Source organism: Lepisosteus oculatus, chromosome 10 (assembly GCF_040954835.1).
Source record: "Lepisosteus oculatus isolate fLepOcu1 chromosome 10, fLepOcu1.hap2, whole genome shotgun sequence".
Lineage (NCBI taxonomy): Eukaryota > Metazoa > Chordata > Actinopteri > Semionotiformes > Lepisosteidae > Lepisosteus > Lepisosteus oculatus.
In genome coordinates this window covers 43,949,140-43,964,113 of record NC_090705.1, presented here as the reverse complement: position 1 = coordinate 43,964,113, position 14,974 = coordinate 43,949,140, and the positions used below count along the sequence as shown (strand labels likewise).

Here is a 14,974-nt window from a genome sequence, read left to right as displayed (position 1 = left end):
AACCGGATCTAAAATACTACCTATTTGCCAACTCAATTTACATTCTCTTACCTGCCACCTTTTTGAAAACAATCATCCAAGAATGTAATGTCCTATAGCCTTGACTGCTTACAAAAACCAATGAAAATTAACAAATTCAGGTCCAAACAGGTTTAAATCCTTTGAAATCCTACCACCCTTTGGAAAACCCATTTACAAAGAACCTTATAGAACACAACCCATGGCTGAAAACATTTCAATTCAAAGAACATAACCCTCACAAGAATAAACATCAGATTTCAGAACACATTAAAATAAACTAAAGTAACTTTTCTTCCATATCTCCAGAAAAAAAAACTCTAGTTTCAACTGATTATAGTACCATTAAACTCAACAAGTACCACAAACCTTCCCAAACCCACATTGCACAAATATTACCCCCCCCCCCCAAAAAAAGCATAAAAAACACCCACCTTTCTCAGTCTTTCGGCTAACACAGCTGCAAGCCAAGACCTCCTACCCCTACAGGAACCAGAAACAGACTGACTACTAGACCCAAGGCTGCGTTTTAAAACCCTCATCATTAACTCAGAAGTGTGGCTAATTCACCAGGAACCTACCACAACATGTCCTCAAAATGGTCAATTTGCAAAGCCCTATTGTTCATAATGTGACACACACCTGTTTCCAATGACTAAACAAGTATTAGCCAGCCCATCTACAGATCCAGCCATTCAAAATGCACCGGTGATAATGTGGGGGCTACTTAGAGGTTCAGGATCTGCTGGGTAACAATTTATTTTTTTTTTTTTTTTTTTTTTACAAACAGTTGTGGGACTGCACTACTTTGTGGAACATTTGGACAGTCTTTAGAAGACAGTCAAGTTTCAACTAAATATGTTACCTTTCCACCCATCACATACAACCCTTCCCAAACTCACAGTACAAAAATATTCTAAACACCTTCAAAAACTTCAACTGGCAACAACTTCAACCTACAACCTTCTTCAAATTACCACCCAAACCCAACAAACATCAAAACCACTCACCTTCCATAGCAGTCTTTGGGCTAACACAGCTGCAAGCCAGGAGCTCCTACCCATCCAGGAGCCAGAAGCAGACTGACTACTAGTCTCCAAGGCTGTGTTATTAAACCCCTCATCATTAACTCAGAGGTGTGGCTAATTCATCAAGAACCTATCCCCACATGCCCTCAAAATGGTCAATTAGCAAAGCCCTATTGTTCATAATGCGACACACCTGATTCCGATGACTAAACAAGTATTAGCCAGCCCATCTACAGATCCAGCCATTCAGAAGACACAGGTGATAATGCAGGAGTACTTAAAAGGTTCAGCATCTGCTGGGTGCTGCAACTTTTTACAAACACTCAGTTGTGGGACTGCACTTCTTTGTGGAATATTTGGATAGTCACCAGAAAACGCCTGAGTTTAAATCCAAGTCAAAGGTAAGGAACAAATCTTTGCCAGTTATAGAAATTGAATTGTATACTGTGTATGACAGCATGTTAAATATCAAAGTACTTAAAAGTAAGTAGATAGAATAAAAACAAGATTGCTTAGTTGGATATATACAAATAGTTTATTATTATACTGTAGGGTGTGAACATAATGTGCCTCTTTCAGGTTTACATCGACAAAGAGAAAATCCAAATATATAATTTTATGGCAGAAAGTAAAAATAAAACATAATATATAAATAATGTACACAACAGTATTCCACCTTCTTCATACATCTTTTTAGGCATCAAAATCTTTAAATTGGTAAATTACAGTGGGATATACAAAAGTTTAAACATGCTGCTTCTAACACTATAGTTTATATACATGTGAAATTATTTTTATCCTTTTCAAAGAATACATAGTAAATGCCACTTGCTGTTATAAATAATGGCATTGAATTAATACCACTTAATTATATTAATATGGAATCACGTAACTAAGCAGCCAAAAATATCACAAATTGATGTTTTGGACTTTTAACTTTTAAAACTTTTTGTGTCCCTATAGAGGTAAAGGACAATAGATAATAACACTTTATTGGCCATATATATTTTTATGATATTAGGAATTTGTCTTTCCACATACCCTGTGTATGAGACACACATACAGGGAGAGAAGCTTGGGGTCAGACTGCAGGGTCAGCCATTTGAACAGCACCCCTGGAGCATTTGGGGTAAAGGGCCTCACTCAGGAGCCCAATGAAATAGGATTCCTGTGCCAGCTGTGGGATACTAACCAGCAACCTACCAGCCACTCTCAGATCCTTAGCCATAGAGCCACCACACCACCCCATGGAAAATGGGATTTCATGGCCCATGCAGGAATTGAACCCACAACCTTGAGCTCATTAATACCATACTCTAACCCATTGAGCTATCCAGCACCCGACAGCACACATAATGTAGCGTGCTCTACCTGTTTTTCATTCCTAAAGATTTGTTTGACTAGATAGTTATATAAAAAAGTTATATAAAAGTCTATAGTTATATAAAAATCTTAATATACTATACATAATTACTATTTCATGTTTTTAAAAAGTAGACTTTGTTTATTAGAAAAAAAACCTTGAGCCCTAAGCAGGAATTGAACCCAGATCTCCTAGGGGGGGTGAGAGGACCACACAGCTAAACCCACTGCACCAACAGAGCACTTGGAGCTGCTGCTGAAACAGACAGGTCAAACTGTTCCAAAAGTAATCAGGACTGAATGAGTCACAAAATAAACATTTTCAAATAAAACAGACTACAGTTATACAATCAGTTACATAAATCTTTAATATTTTGATCCATTCATGTGATTACTAATTTCTTTTACTACATATTTCCATTTCATAATCCCATGAGGAAAGTGTGGTGGCTCTGTGGCTAAGGATTTGCACCTGTGGCTGGAAGGTTGCTGGTTCAAATCCCACAGCTATCAGAGGGCTTTTTCTCCATTGGGCCCCTAAGCAAGGCCAATTGCTCCAGGGGTGCTGTATAATGGGCCCCAGACCTCTCTGTATCTCATGGACAGCAAGTTTGGCTTATGTGAAAAAGACAAATTCTTTTATAATTGTATATGGCTAGTAAAGTAATCTTACCTCATTCAGTGGATTCTAAAAAGTACATGTATTTTATTGGAATAATGCAAGGAGTCATAGAGAAGATTTATATGCTTTTTAAAAGAATCCATAATATTTTAATCTTAATAATGTTTTACATTTAACATAGTCAGAAAGAGCACATCAAAACTTAACCACATAAAGTGAGTCTTTGATGCATAATGTTTGTAAAGTGCAATCCTTCTGTGTACTTTTTATTTAAGCTACCTCTATCAGTCTTAGACATTAAGTATGTTTATATTACTAAATCAATATAATTTATGATGATATGATGTTCAAAGATTTATTCTCCTGTTTTTTTTTATGCTCAGCTACCAAAATTACCCTTTTGTTTTAAAATTCGATATTAAGATTCCATATTAACCAGGTTTAAACATGCACTTTGAATGCCTACATCTGTATAAATCTCTTGATCAAAAAACACAAAGAGGCTCAAAAGTGCAAACAATAATCATCAATGAATAGCTTCCCACATATGATTCAATCAGTCGCACTTTATTTAACCCCAAAATGAGAAATTCATTATCCATCTTCAAATGAATAGATGTATTATATGGAGTTTGTATAACTGTTGATTTAATTCAGCCAGCCACTATATACAGTTGTGAAGGTTTCACCCCTCACTGGACTTGGTACATTCTGAGGGGGAGGAGCCAGCCCAGCTCAGAGGATAAAAGAGCAGACTCCCTGTGCCTCTGTTTTCATTCAAGAGTCCAGGAGCTGAGGAGAGTGGTAAGTGGTGAGTACTATTTCCTTACTTTTGTAAATCTTTTTTTCTAACAAAGTTTATTTTAGAAAAGGGGTACTTAGATTAAATACACTTGGCTCCTACTACAAACCTTTTGTTGAGCAAAGTATTTGTTATTTTATATTTATTAACCAGTAGTAATCTACTACCTTTTTTGCAATAACCTACTCGCACGTTAAAGTTTCTACTGACTTAATTGGTGGACACTTCCAAACAGGTCTATATAAATGAAGAGGATTTATTTCATAATGTGATAAATTATTAAAGGTTTTAAGAATAAAAAGTGTTAAAAACAAAACCACAAATTAAGGTGTCTCTTTAGCTAAACCATGCACTTACAATTCAAAACCTACAAAGTTGGCATTTTTATGGTTAACATGGTACTTGAAAAAACTGGGATATAATTAATGAAATAGATTATAATTGTAAAGGTCATTACACTCTGTACTGGACTGACCCAAATCACACTAACCTCTGGGATTGGAGAAAAAGACCCCTAAACTCTAGTAGAATACATTGAGCAGCTAAGCTACTGTACCAAAAGTAGAAGAGTAATAAATCAACAAAACCTTGATAACTACCAATCTCATATGGCATATATGAATACTGGAGTGGCATATTTTATAATAAACTCAGTATGTCACCATTGTGTTTTCATTAATGAAATGTAATTACATCTACAAGCAGTTGAACTTGAAGAGGCAGGATCTGGACAACCTGACCTTTTCACACTTTTTTGGGTTCTTCTAAAAATGAAGAAAAGGTTGCTTTAACTACCAACTCAAGTTTATGATGTGATAACTAATGTGAAACTTCTTTATCCTATGAATGATGCATACCATTGCTTATTAAATGTCAATGTGCACATTCTTGCTTCTCTCCAAGCCATCATCATGGTTCCAAAGGACTCCTTCATGCAGGGCTCATGAAAATAAACACTCCTTACACATGGTACTTGTCACCGGTTTATTTTTCTACACATTACACTTCATGGGACGACTGGAACAGAACCAGATTTGGGCTTCTCATGTAATTTTCTCTCCAGTTTGTGGCTGTCTCCGAGATGTGTTCTCTGCCACAGTCCAAGAATATGGAGGTAGGTTAATTGCATTCTTGCACAAGTAGATGAGGAAAGGAATGGCATTCCATCTGATCTTCATTGGTGCAGTGAGCAGTATGGTTAAACCACTGTAAATAGATTTATACTTCCTTGCTGGCAGAAATCACTTATAGTAACATCCACAATAGATCTATTGCAGAGACAGACAAGCCCTCTATAAAAGACTTCACTAACCAAAAATCTAATTAGTTTAAAAGGATGAAAATTGTGTAACAATTACATTTGCTAGACTGTAAACCTAATGTATAAATAATTTTACTGCCACCAATGCTAGCAGTTGTCTCTGCCCTAAATGGCAACCTCTACACCACTCCATACAATTCTGATAACTCCTTTCTTAAATCTATTATATTCTCTTGGTCTATTCTATAATCTACAACTACTGCAGCTATAACAATTTCACACCAACATGTTACAAAAATAGTACTTACTTTGCAATGCAGTCTCAATCACTACAGTATGAAATGGATTCATCTTGGCAATACTTCCAGTAGACTTTTGTTCTTTTAAAGACATCAACTAATGCATTAAGACATACAAATAGCTGCACCCAAATTCACTACACATACAGAAAACCTTGTATAATGGACAGCTTAAGTAAACTGCTTTTGGGACATTTTCACATGGAAGGGAATGGAAGACTTAATTGGTGTAACTTCAGTTGCACTGGAACTGCTTGTTTACTCTTAAATAAGTGTATCCATTGTTACTAATGGGAGGCACTGTAGAGAGCATCAGTAAAAAAAAAGTCAACCACCCCAGATGGAAAAGTACCAGTATGACATTAGCAGCAACCACAAACAGTGAAAAAATAAACCATAGTGCCAACATTACCTCCAGACTGGACTAACACTATTGAGCAGGGTGCATAAAGTAAAAAGCAAAACCTTACTACCCAAGATGCATGAGTTTGTCTACACATGGAGAAAGGCATAAAGGGACAAGCAAGGAGGAAATGACACCTTACAAGGGTGCAATCCCCTCCAGGACTGTAGGAGTAAAAACTCCCTCTATAGGGGATGGTACTGCTAGTCACAGAGGCTGTCCAGTGTGCCTGTTACAACCAAGTGTCTAAAGTTGTAACTTCTAGGATGGTTTTGGATGGTGGTGGGTTTCTGGTGAAGAACTTAAAAAGCATGACAAGTTTTGGTGCAAAAGATTTATTTAAAGTGACTGGTACATAAACAGGATAACATGGAACTAGAGCAGTGCCAAAAAAAACAAACAAAATGAGGCTGGCTAATAGTGAGAAAGCCAACCAAACAAAAACCCAAAACACTCAGGTCTTCGGCATCTGAAACCCTGGCTAACCTTAACTACCCCCAGCCAGCCATATAAAACAAAGGCACTTGCCCATCCTAAACTAGTGTTTCTAATACAAAAACCAATGTACCTGACAACTTCAATACACTAGGGAACTACAACCAAAAGCAAAAAACAAAAGATGACAAAACATACTACAAAAGAACACAAAGGTTGATAACATGTTAGGACAAGGTAATTGCAAAAAAGTTCACACAAAAAAAATGAAGCCAAAGCTAGACAAAAAAAACCCAAAAGTAAAACATGAGAACTGAAGAAAATCAAAGCCGAGCCAATCACAACCAAAGACACCTTCATTCTAAAAACCTCTACTTTACAAAGAAAATAAAGTACATTTTCATTTCTACACAACTGAACAAGGCACAAACCACCCAGGGGCAAAAATCTAATAACTTTCATAAACCCAAACCATTAAAATTCTGTGCTTTACATTGTCAATGCCTAAAAATATATACCAAAGCTTAGATGCCTAAAGAATGCTAATAAACATCCTCTACTTACATCAAATGTACCCAAAAAGTAGGACCTGAACCTCCCCAGTAGTAAAAAAAAAATAAATAAATTGTGAAACCAATCAATTAGGAAGCAAATAAAAATAAAAATTGTAGTCCAAATAAAAACTACAGGAAAAAGCAGATCCAGTGGCACAATGTACTTAATATAATTAACAGCAACTTATGTTGATAGTGGTGGTACAAGAAAAAAAAATTGGTACTTTATTAACATCCCATACAGACAAAAAGACATTCAATACACGAGAACATTCTCTGGCAAAGTATTTACAAAGCCACAACATAAAACAAAAATCCTCTCCCATGACAAGAGCTTTCTGTGCAGGTACCAAAAAAAGAGCCACACTCGGGTAAACCTTTCCTAAAGGAGTGGATGGGATTAGTTTTCCTTTTATTCATGCCTACTTAATAGGTTTAATTCACTTTTACTCTACAGCCAAGGCAAGATTTATCTACATGTGTGCACCCATGCAAATAAATCATTGCTTGACCTTAGCCTCTCAAACGCTTTTCAAAATGGCTAAGAATGTGCAAAGTAGCTACCAAGTTACAAAACTTGGAACTCTTTCTCTGTTCCTGCACCAAAAGTCACTGTCTCCTCCCTGCCAGGTGGCTCAGGTGCTTGAGTTACAAGCCAAGGTCCTAACAGCCATTACAAGGCTGGTGTGCAGAGATTCACAGCTCCTGTTGGACCATCAAAAGCACCTGAACCTCTTTCCAGCCCACAATTAACCCAAAAAAAGACCCCCCCTCATTTTTTGCTTGTCATTAGAAACTTCTACAGCAGCTTTAATGATCCTCTGATTTGCCCATTGGCTTCTGGGATGGGAACAGATTCATCAAGATATTTGCAGACAGAACCTGCTACCCAGTCTGCTGCATCTGGGCTCCTGTCCTGGTGAAGGTCTTCTCTTGGCAGCAAAGGCCTGGTCATCCCCCTGACAGCAAAGAACCTGAAGAAAAAAAAAAACTAGTCAGAAATAGTCCAGCCTACATTTCCACTTCCAACACCCAGTTTGACCTAAACTACTATAAATGTTCAGTACTACCTTTTCAGGACAAACCAACAAAACCACCCTAAAATGTGATAAAGCAAAAACAGAGTGCAGAACTCAAGTCCATTTCTAATACCTTGTTTAAAGCATTTAACATTCCCACACAAGTTCCCCAAAACAGCCAGTTAAACCTCTCCCTTCCCTCAACCTTGAGGAACTAAATTGTTCTTGAATACTTATCAAGGACATAAATCCACTTGCTTCTCCTCCTAGGTGTGCTAGCTTAAGACAAGACAATTAAAACTGTTAACATTCTCAAATATTCAATTCCTCATTAAAAGTGCAGGGTTTCAGATTCCTCCACATTCCTCAGATAACAGGATCTTTCATGTTAATTTAAAGTAAAAACATTTAGGCAAGAAAAAGTTGTTTGTACTATACAACTCCCATGCACATGCCAACAGCTGCCTAACCAATATACTCAATTATCTAACTTGACATGCAATCTCCACAACTGTACCTAAACAAATCAACATATACCCAAAGTACTCAAATGAAACCCCATGTACCCAGTGTACTCAAAATGAGAACTTGTCTCACTCACCTGACTGGATCCTCTGATGCTGCCTTTAACTTGCAGTCTTCAGACAAGCACACAACTCTAGCGGACCTTCACTGAAAGACCCCCGCGACCAGCCCCATCTGTGCTCCACTCCTGGGCGATGAAAGGACCTCCCTCTGAAGCCCAAGCTTGCTCATCTCCTCTAGCAGCATAGAGCCTGAAATGGAGAGAAGGATTCAGACCAGGTCCTCTGCACTTCTTAGAAACAGTCAAGCCAGCATTTCCACTCCCAACATGAACACAGTGCAGCACCTGTCCAGGACAAACCAACAAGAAAACACCCAGCAGAGAGCCAAGAAAAACCCCCTAGTCAAGGGTTCTTGGCACAGGATCCAGTGCAGTTCCTCCCCTGGGAGAAGAGCAGGTCCTGTGCCAAGCACCCATCAAGAGAAGCTGGCTGACATGTGGTCTCCACAGAGCTGTAACCAGCAAGAAATCACTGAAGGGAGCAGCTGGTGTGCCAAGTCACCATTGTACTGCTCGGTATTTAAGTGATTTATTTACATGTGTGCACCCATGAAATAAAATCACATACAAAAGCACTGATTCCATCTTTCAGAGCCAGAATGACAGCCAGTCAAGTGCACATTAGTATACAAATACCTCAACCAAGCAGGGAGGAAAAATTACCCAGAAGAAAGTCAAAGAAAAACTACATCACTATGACTCTAGATGTTTAGCACATTAAAGCATAATGTGCTCTGCCAGAAGATAAACAAGAGCTTAACCAAACCAAAAGGAGCTTTTTAAAAAATGTCTTACAAGCAAGGACAAAATTAAGTGTTTATATTTGATTTAGACTTGATTAGAGAAATGAGTTATTGGAAAGTGAAACTCACCAATCGCTCCAGGAACAAGGTCCTCCTAGACTTCCTTTGCAACAGCTCCAAGATCCATAGGCATCCAAAAGAATCTAAAAGCCTCACCCAGCATATAAAAGGCTCATACTTTACTTCCATGACATTAACAGATTGGTGACTGGCTATGAAAATTAACTGTTCAAACCAGTTACACAAGCAATAAATAGAGAAAGACCTTTATCTAAAACCATCAAGCTTAGATTCCATTATTGTATAACCAAGGTAAAAAGGAATGACCAAGTCCATTAACATTTTTATTCATGTAGACCAAACATGGAAATAAAACTCATTTTAAATAAAACCATCTTCTATTAAAAGGCAGTACAGATTTCATACAAGTCAAAATCTCAAAAAGTTTTACACCCAATTAAATAGTGGTTGATATTCAGGCGTTTTTAAGCACACTAAAATGTGTACCTAGGGCTGTAGAAATGTGACTTAAAAACCAAATTAAAATTTTTGGTTTTACATAAAGAAAAATTCAGGGCACCCCAATAATCCTGAGATCCACAGGAATATGAGACCAAAACACTGACCATGTTCAGTACTAAACGGCTGCATCCTGGACTGAAAGGGTTTTAAAGCTTAAACATTCAGAACAAACTCAAAAGCACACCAGCAGCACTCAAAACCTAGTGATGGGTCACAACCAATGGATTTAAACCTTCCAGCCACTTCATGCATTCTACCATCAGGGTGATTACAGCCTGCACACATACAGATCAAACCAAGTCTTGCATTCCCCAATGAATAGAAACTCCTCAAAGTTCAGGTTTGACAACCACTTTGCACAAGTTGACACTTTTACAGCCACATCTCCTTTATATGACCTGCTGTACAAGATACTCTGAGCAAAACCATGCACCATTTTGTATAGTATACATCAGTACTACACTTATACACAGAACAATAAAACTTAATGTAGCAGTTAGTATTGTTTTAAAAAAGTAAACATCTACAAGAAGAAAGTCCTCTAACAAAAGCATAAATATTATTGCAGCTCCCCCTTTTCACAAAGCACAGCACACATCCACTTCCAGACAGCTGGAAACTCATCCCTCCCCTTTCTGCACCAAAACGGACAGCATTACTTTCAGTGCTAAACTTTTGGTTTTAGGCATCTTAATCCTTACAATGAACCCCAGCTGCAATCCTAGTCTAAAGCGTACCACATCTGTAAGTAACTCAGGTGCAGATTTAGACTTGATCCTCTGCACCTTTTAAAAACAGTCAAGCCAGCATTTCCACTTTCAACATTTTCACAGCAAACCTTGTTCAAGAGAAAACAAACAAAAACACCCTGAAGAGAGCAAAGAGGAAACCTCCCAGTCCACAGGGGAGGGTTCAAGTGCCGTTCCTGTGCCAACACCCATCAAGAGAACCTGGCTGACATGCCATCTCCTCAGAGCTGTAACCAGCCAGGAGTCTGCTGGTGTGCCAAGTCATTCTTGTGCTGCAGTGCATCTAAAGAGATTTACTTCAAAGTGCACCCATGAAATAAATTCAGGCTTTCAGAGCCAGAAAGACAGCCAGTGAAGTGAGACACTGCTTAACCAAGACCGACAAGCATTTCCAAGAAATAGACCAACAGCTCTACTAATCGTGTGGATTAAGCTTAAGGATGCTTAAAATTGCCCACCAGAAATCACAAAACTAAGCCTCAAACTGAAAAGACATTTAAACATTTTGTATAAGCTAGCAAGACTCGTTTCCTAGTTCTAAAGGAGGCAGGAGCCTTAGTAATCAAGCTCTAGTTCTCAATTTCAGTTACAACTCTTGACTCATGTTTTCACCAAAACTTAGCTAACATAGTATTACAGACTCAGCAATACACCTAGATGGGTTTTCTGCCTTCAACATGGACAGAACTACAGAGTCTGGTAAATCCAGAGGTGGGGGAGTTTGCATTTTTATTAACACATGGTGCAACATCTTCCATCATGAAACACTGCTCACCCACTCTGGAATTTCTAATGATCAAATAACACCCCTTTTATCTGCTGAGGGAATTTAAAACTTATTATAGGTAGATATTTTGATCCCATGAGGGAAATTGCAGTTCAACAGCAGCTAAAGTGAACAGCATTGTAATGAATGATACAATACAATCAGTACAGTGAGAAGTGCACTAAGTAGAGTTACTCACAGTCCAGAACATACAAAGAATAAACCAAAACAGTACACAAAGTTGTATTGCACAAGTCCCTGGCATATTGCACGAAAACAGATGTAGCAGTTTACTGTTCAGACCGTTTATGACTGCCATCTACATCCACCCCCGACTAATGGCAAAGAACCTGCACATCCCGACAACCTTTATCATTTTGGGTGACTAGTCTTACAAACTCAACCCCATTCTCCTGAAATACCAATCGGCAAGTCTCCTTCCCAACGAGAGGAGAAAACACTCTGGACCACGTTTACACCAACATTCAGAATGCTTACAAGGCCATACCCCTCCCCCAGTGTGGAAACAGACCACAATCACCATTTCTCCTCCCCACACACAGACAGCTGCACAGGTGAGTGAAACCAGCAGTCAGGACAGTGAAAGTGTGGCCTGAAGGAGCTGAATCACTCCTGCAGGACTGTTTTGAAGGCACTGACTGAGGTGTTTTTAAAAGAGGCATCCACACAGTATGCATCAACATACAGGAATATACATCAGTCACTAGCTACATCAAGACATGTGCTGGCTATGTGACAAAGGTAATAAGAGCATTTCCTAAACAGAAACCATGGATGAACAGAGGTCTGCAACATTCAATCGGGCAATAAATCAGAACTGAAGTCAGCCAGTATCAATCTAAAGAAAGGTATTAAACATGCAAAAATCACACTCAAACAGGAACTGGAGTAACACTTCAGCACTATTGACCCAAGGCGCATGTGGCAAGGTATACAGGCCCTCACAGACTACAAAAAGGCAGACCATCTGTCCATGATGCCTCCCTGCCTAATGAGCTCAATGCCTTTTATGCTCATTTTGAAGCCAGCAACACTTTTTATCCACATCTGGATAAAAAAAAAAAAAAAAAAAAAAACACAGGATTACTATTCATCTACTTCAGCTCAGCTTTTAATACCATCATTCCAGAAACTAGTCAAGAAACTCAATGCACTGGGTCACGACACCACCCTCTGCAATGGGATTCGGGACTTTCTGACAGGCAGACCTCCAGCTGTCAAGCTTGGAAACCGCACCTCCAGCAACACTGCACAGAAGTCCCCCGGGGTGTGTGCTTAATCCATTGTCCACCTGTCTGATTAAGAAAGTGCAACACAGCCTGAATTTCCCCAAGACGGTTGAAGGCGGCTAAGATATGTCCCCAGATTCTCACCAACTTTTACAGATGCACTACAGAAAGCACACAGGTTGCATCAGTGTAGTATGGCAACTGCAGTATTGCGGACCACAAAGCCCTACAGCGGGTGGTGAAAACTGCCCAGTCCATCACTGGGGTTACTCTCCCATCCAAGTCATTTATGATGGAGAGTGCTTGAGGAAAGCTCTAAGCAAAGACCCCACACACCCTAGCAAGAAGACTGCTTGAGCCTCTACCATCTGGAAACCAGTACCGGAGTATTTGGGCCCAGACAGTTTTTACCCACGCACTACACAACTATTAAACTTCCAGCCTCTCACCCATGAGCTGAACCCTCAATCAAATCTAAAACGCACACATTGAAATCTACCTCACTTGCCAAGAAGCTCACTCTCCATAAAATGTTTTATCCTTTATTTCACATAGTTGAAGTATGATCTTGCACATTGCCTATTTTCTTATACAAAAGTATTGTTTTGTACTGCTTAACATCCAAGAGCTAGCCAAATAGCATTTTGTTATACCATATACCTGTATATAAGTATAATGAAACTTGAACTCTACACTTTCCCAAATCAAAGACAAGATGCAAAAGCCCACAACTCACCGCTGCAGTAGGGACAGTGTCCTGCATGACTACTGTACCTTTGCATGTGTTCCAACATCCACAGGTGCCCAGCAGATTCACCAAGGGCAGCTTAAAACCCCTCCTTGCTTTCTAGTGTTCAACCTGCAGGACTTCAATACTCACAGGTCACACTCCCAATATCCATTCAGACAGCCAAGTCTGTTCCATGGAAGCTCATCTCCAAACAAGACGTCATCAGCACTGTCTGCATTCAGGTGGGCAGGGACTGGGGAGCACTGGGGACTGGGGCATTCCACTCTAAATCACAAACAATATTCCAGAGTCAATCATACCACTCAGCACCACTGTGGTCTAGCCTCATTGAGAGAGGTGGTTCTGTGAACATAACTGACCAAGATACCAACACTCTTCTCTTGAGACCAGGAGCTGAAAACTTCAAAAGCATCCTTTTTCCAGTGACAGTCCTCATCTGACAGCTGCCTCTCAGTGCACCAACTGCAAGGACAAAACAGGACTGTCCATTTTCCTCCTCCACACTACCACCATGCAGATGCAGTTTTAAAAGTGCCCCTCACACTGACCTGCATCTCCCCTTGTTCACAGAGAGGAGTCCAAGTCCACTTCCCAAGCAGTAGCACTCCTTGCTCTCCACCAAGACAGCTATGGGAAAACTGCATCCTGTGGAAAAAAAAGATCAGACCCCCCCCCCCCCCCCACAGTCATTTACATCGAAGCCAAAAAGATAAGGATAACCAATTAAGCAGAACATGATTATACTAAAAATGCAAGATGGGTTAGGAGTAAACTAATCAGGCAGCGGGATAATTAGATTACTCAGTTTACTCCACTTCTGGTGATGAGAGGTCATCCATCTGGGAGCAAAAGCCTGGTCAACCCTTCTGGCAGCAGATAACCTAGTAGACAGATTGTTATGATCCTCTGCACTTAGAAACAGTAAGAACAATTACTCCCAGCTCCAGTTTTGTACTAAACGTCAAATGTTTATGGTGCAGCATCTGTCCAAGATAAAACAGGAAAAACACCCTGCAGAGAGTGAAGAGAAAACCCCCAGTCAAGGGCTCTTGCCACAGGGGAGGGATCCAGTGCAGTTCCTCCCCTGTGAGGAGAGCAGTTCCTGTGCCAACACATCGCGAGTACCTGGCTGATATGCTGTAACCAGCAAGGAGTCTACGGAGGAGGCTGTTGGTGTGCCAACTCACTATTGTACTGCTGTGCATCAAAACCAATTTACATGTGTGCACCCATGAAATAAATCCGATGCAAAGCAGTAATTGCCTTACAGAGCCAGTCAAGTGCACATTAGTATACAAATGCCTCAACCAAACGGGGAGTAAAAATTACCCAGAAGAAAGCCCAAAAAAGGTTCACCTCTAGAAACAGTTCAGCATGTTAAAGCGTGACGTTATACACCAGAAGAGATCCAAGAGCTTAACATGTAGCCTACTCCAGAAGAAACTTTTCAGCTTCAGTAAACAGTTCTAACAAGCAAATACTAAAAGGTTATATAGCATCAAGTTTGAAATGGATAAGGTTAGACCGGAAAAGAGTGAAACTCACCTCTGCTCCAGGGACATGTCCTCTATTACACCACCCTTGCACCTGCTCCAAGATCCATGTGCATCCAGGAATTTCAAGGACTGCTTGCAGCACCTCTTCACTTTCTACTGTTCAAACCACAGACTTCATTGCTTACCAATGGGCATCAACCAGTCACACAGCTGGTATCCAGTGAGCTTCCTCTGAGCAGGGTCCTCCA

General features: G+C 39.7%; 2 long non-coding RNA genes across 2 annotated transcripts; both read right to left on the bottom strand.

Annotated features, from left to right (window-relative positions):
- Nucleotides 1-6,912: 6,912 nt before the first annotated feature.
- On the bottom strand, nt 6,913-13,769 carry LOC138241610 (uncharacterized). Its single transcript, XR_011190867.1, has 4 exons — nt 13,590-13,769; nt 13,360-13,494; nt 8,405-8,579; nt 6,913-7,758 (listed from the first exon to the last, which is right to left on the bottom strand). It is a non-coding gene; the product is annotated as an uncharacterized lncRNA (long non-coding RNA).
- An 18-nt stretch (nt 13,770-13,787) lies between these two features.
- LOC138241611 (uncharacterized) lies at nt 13,788-14,974 on the bottom strand. The gene is made up of 3 exons (XR_011190868.1): nt 14,776-14,974; nt 14,032-14,111; nt 13,788-13,875 (listed from the first exon to the last, which is right to left on the bottom strand). It is a non-coding gene; the product is annotated as an uncharacterized lncRNA (long non-coding RNA).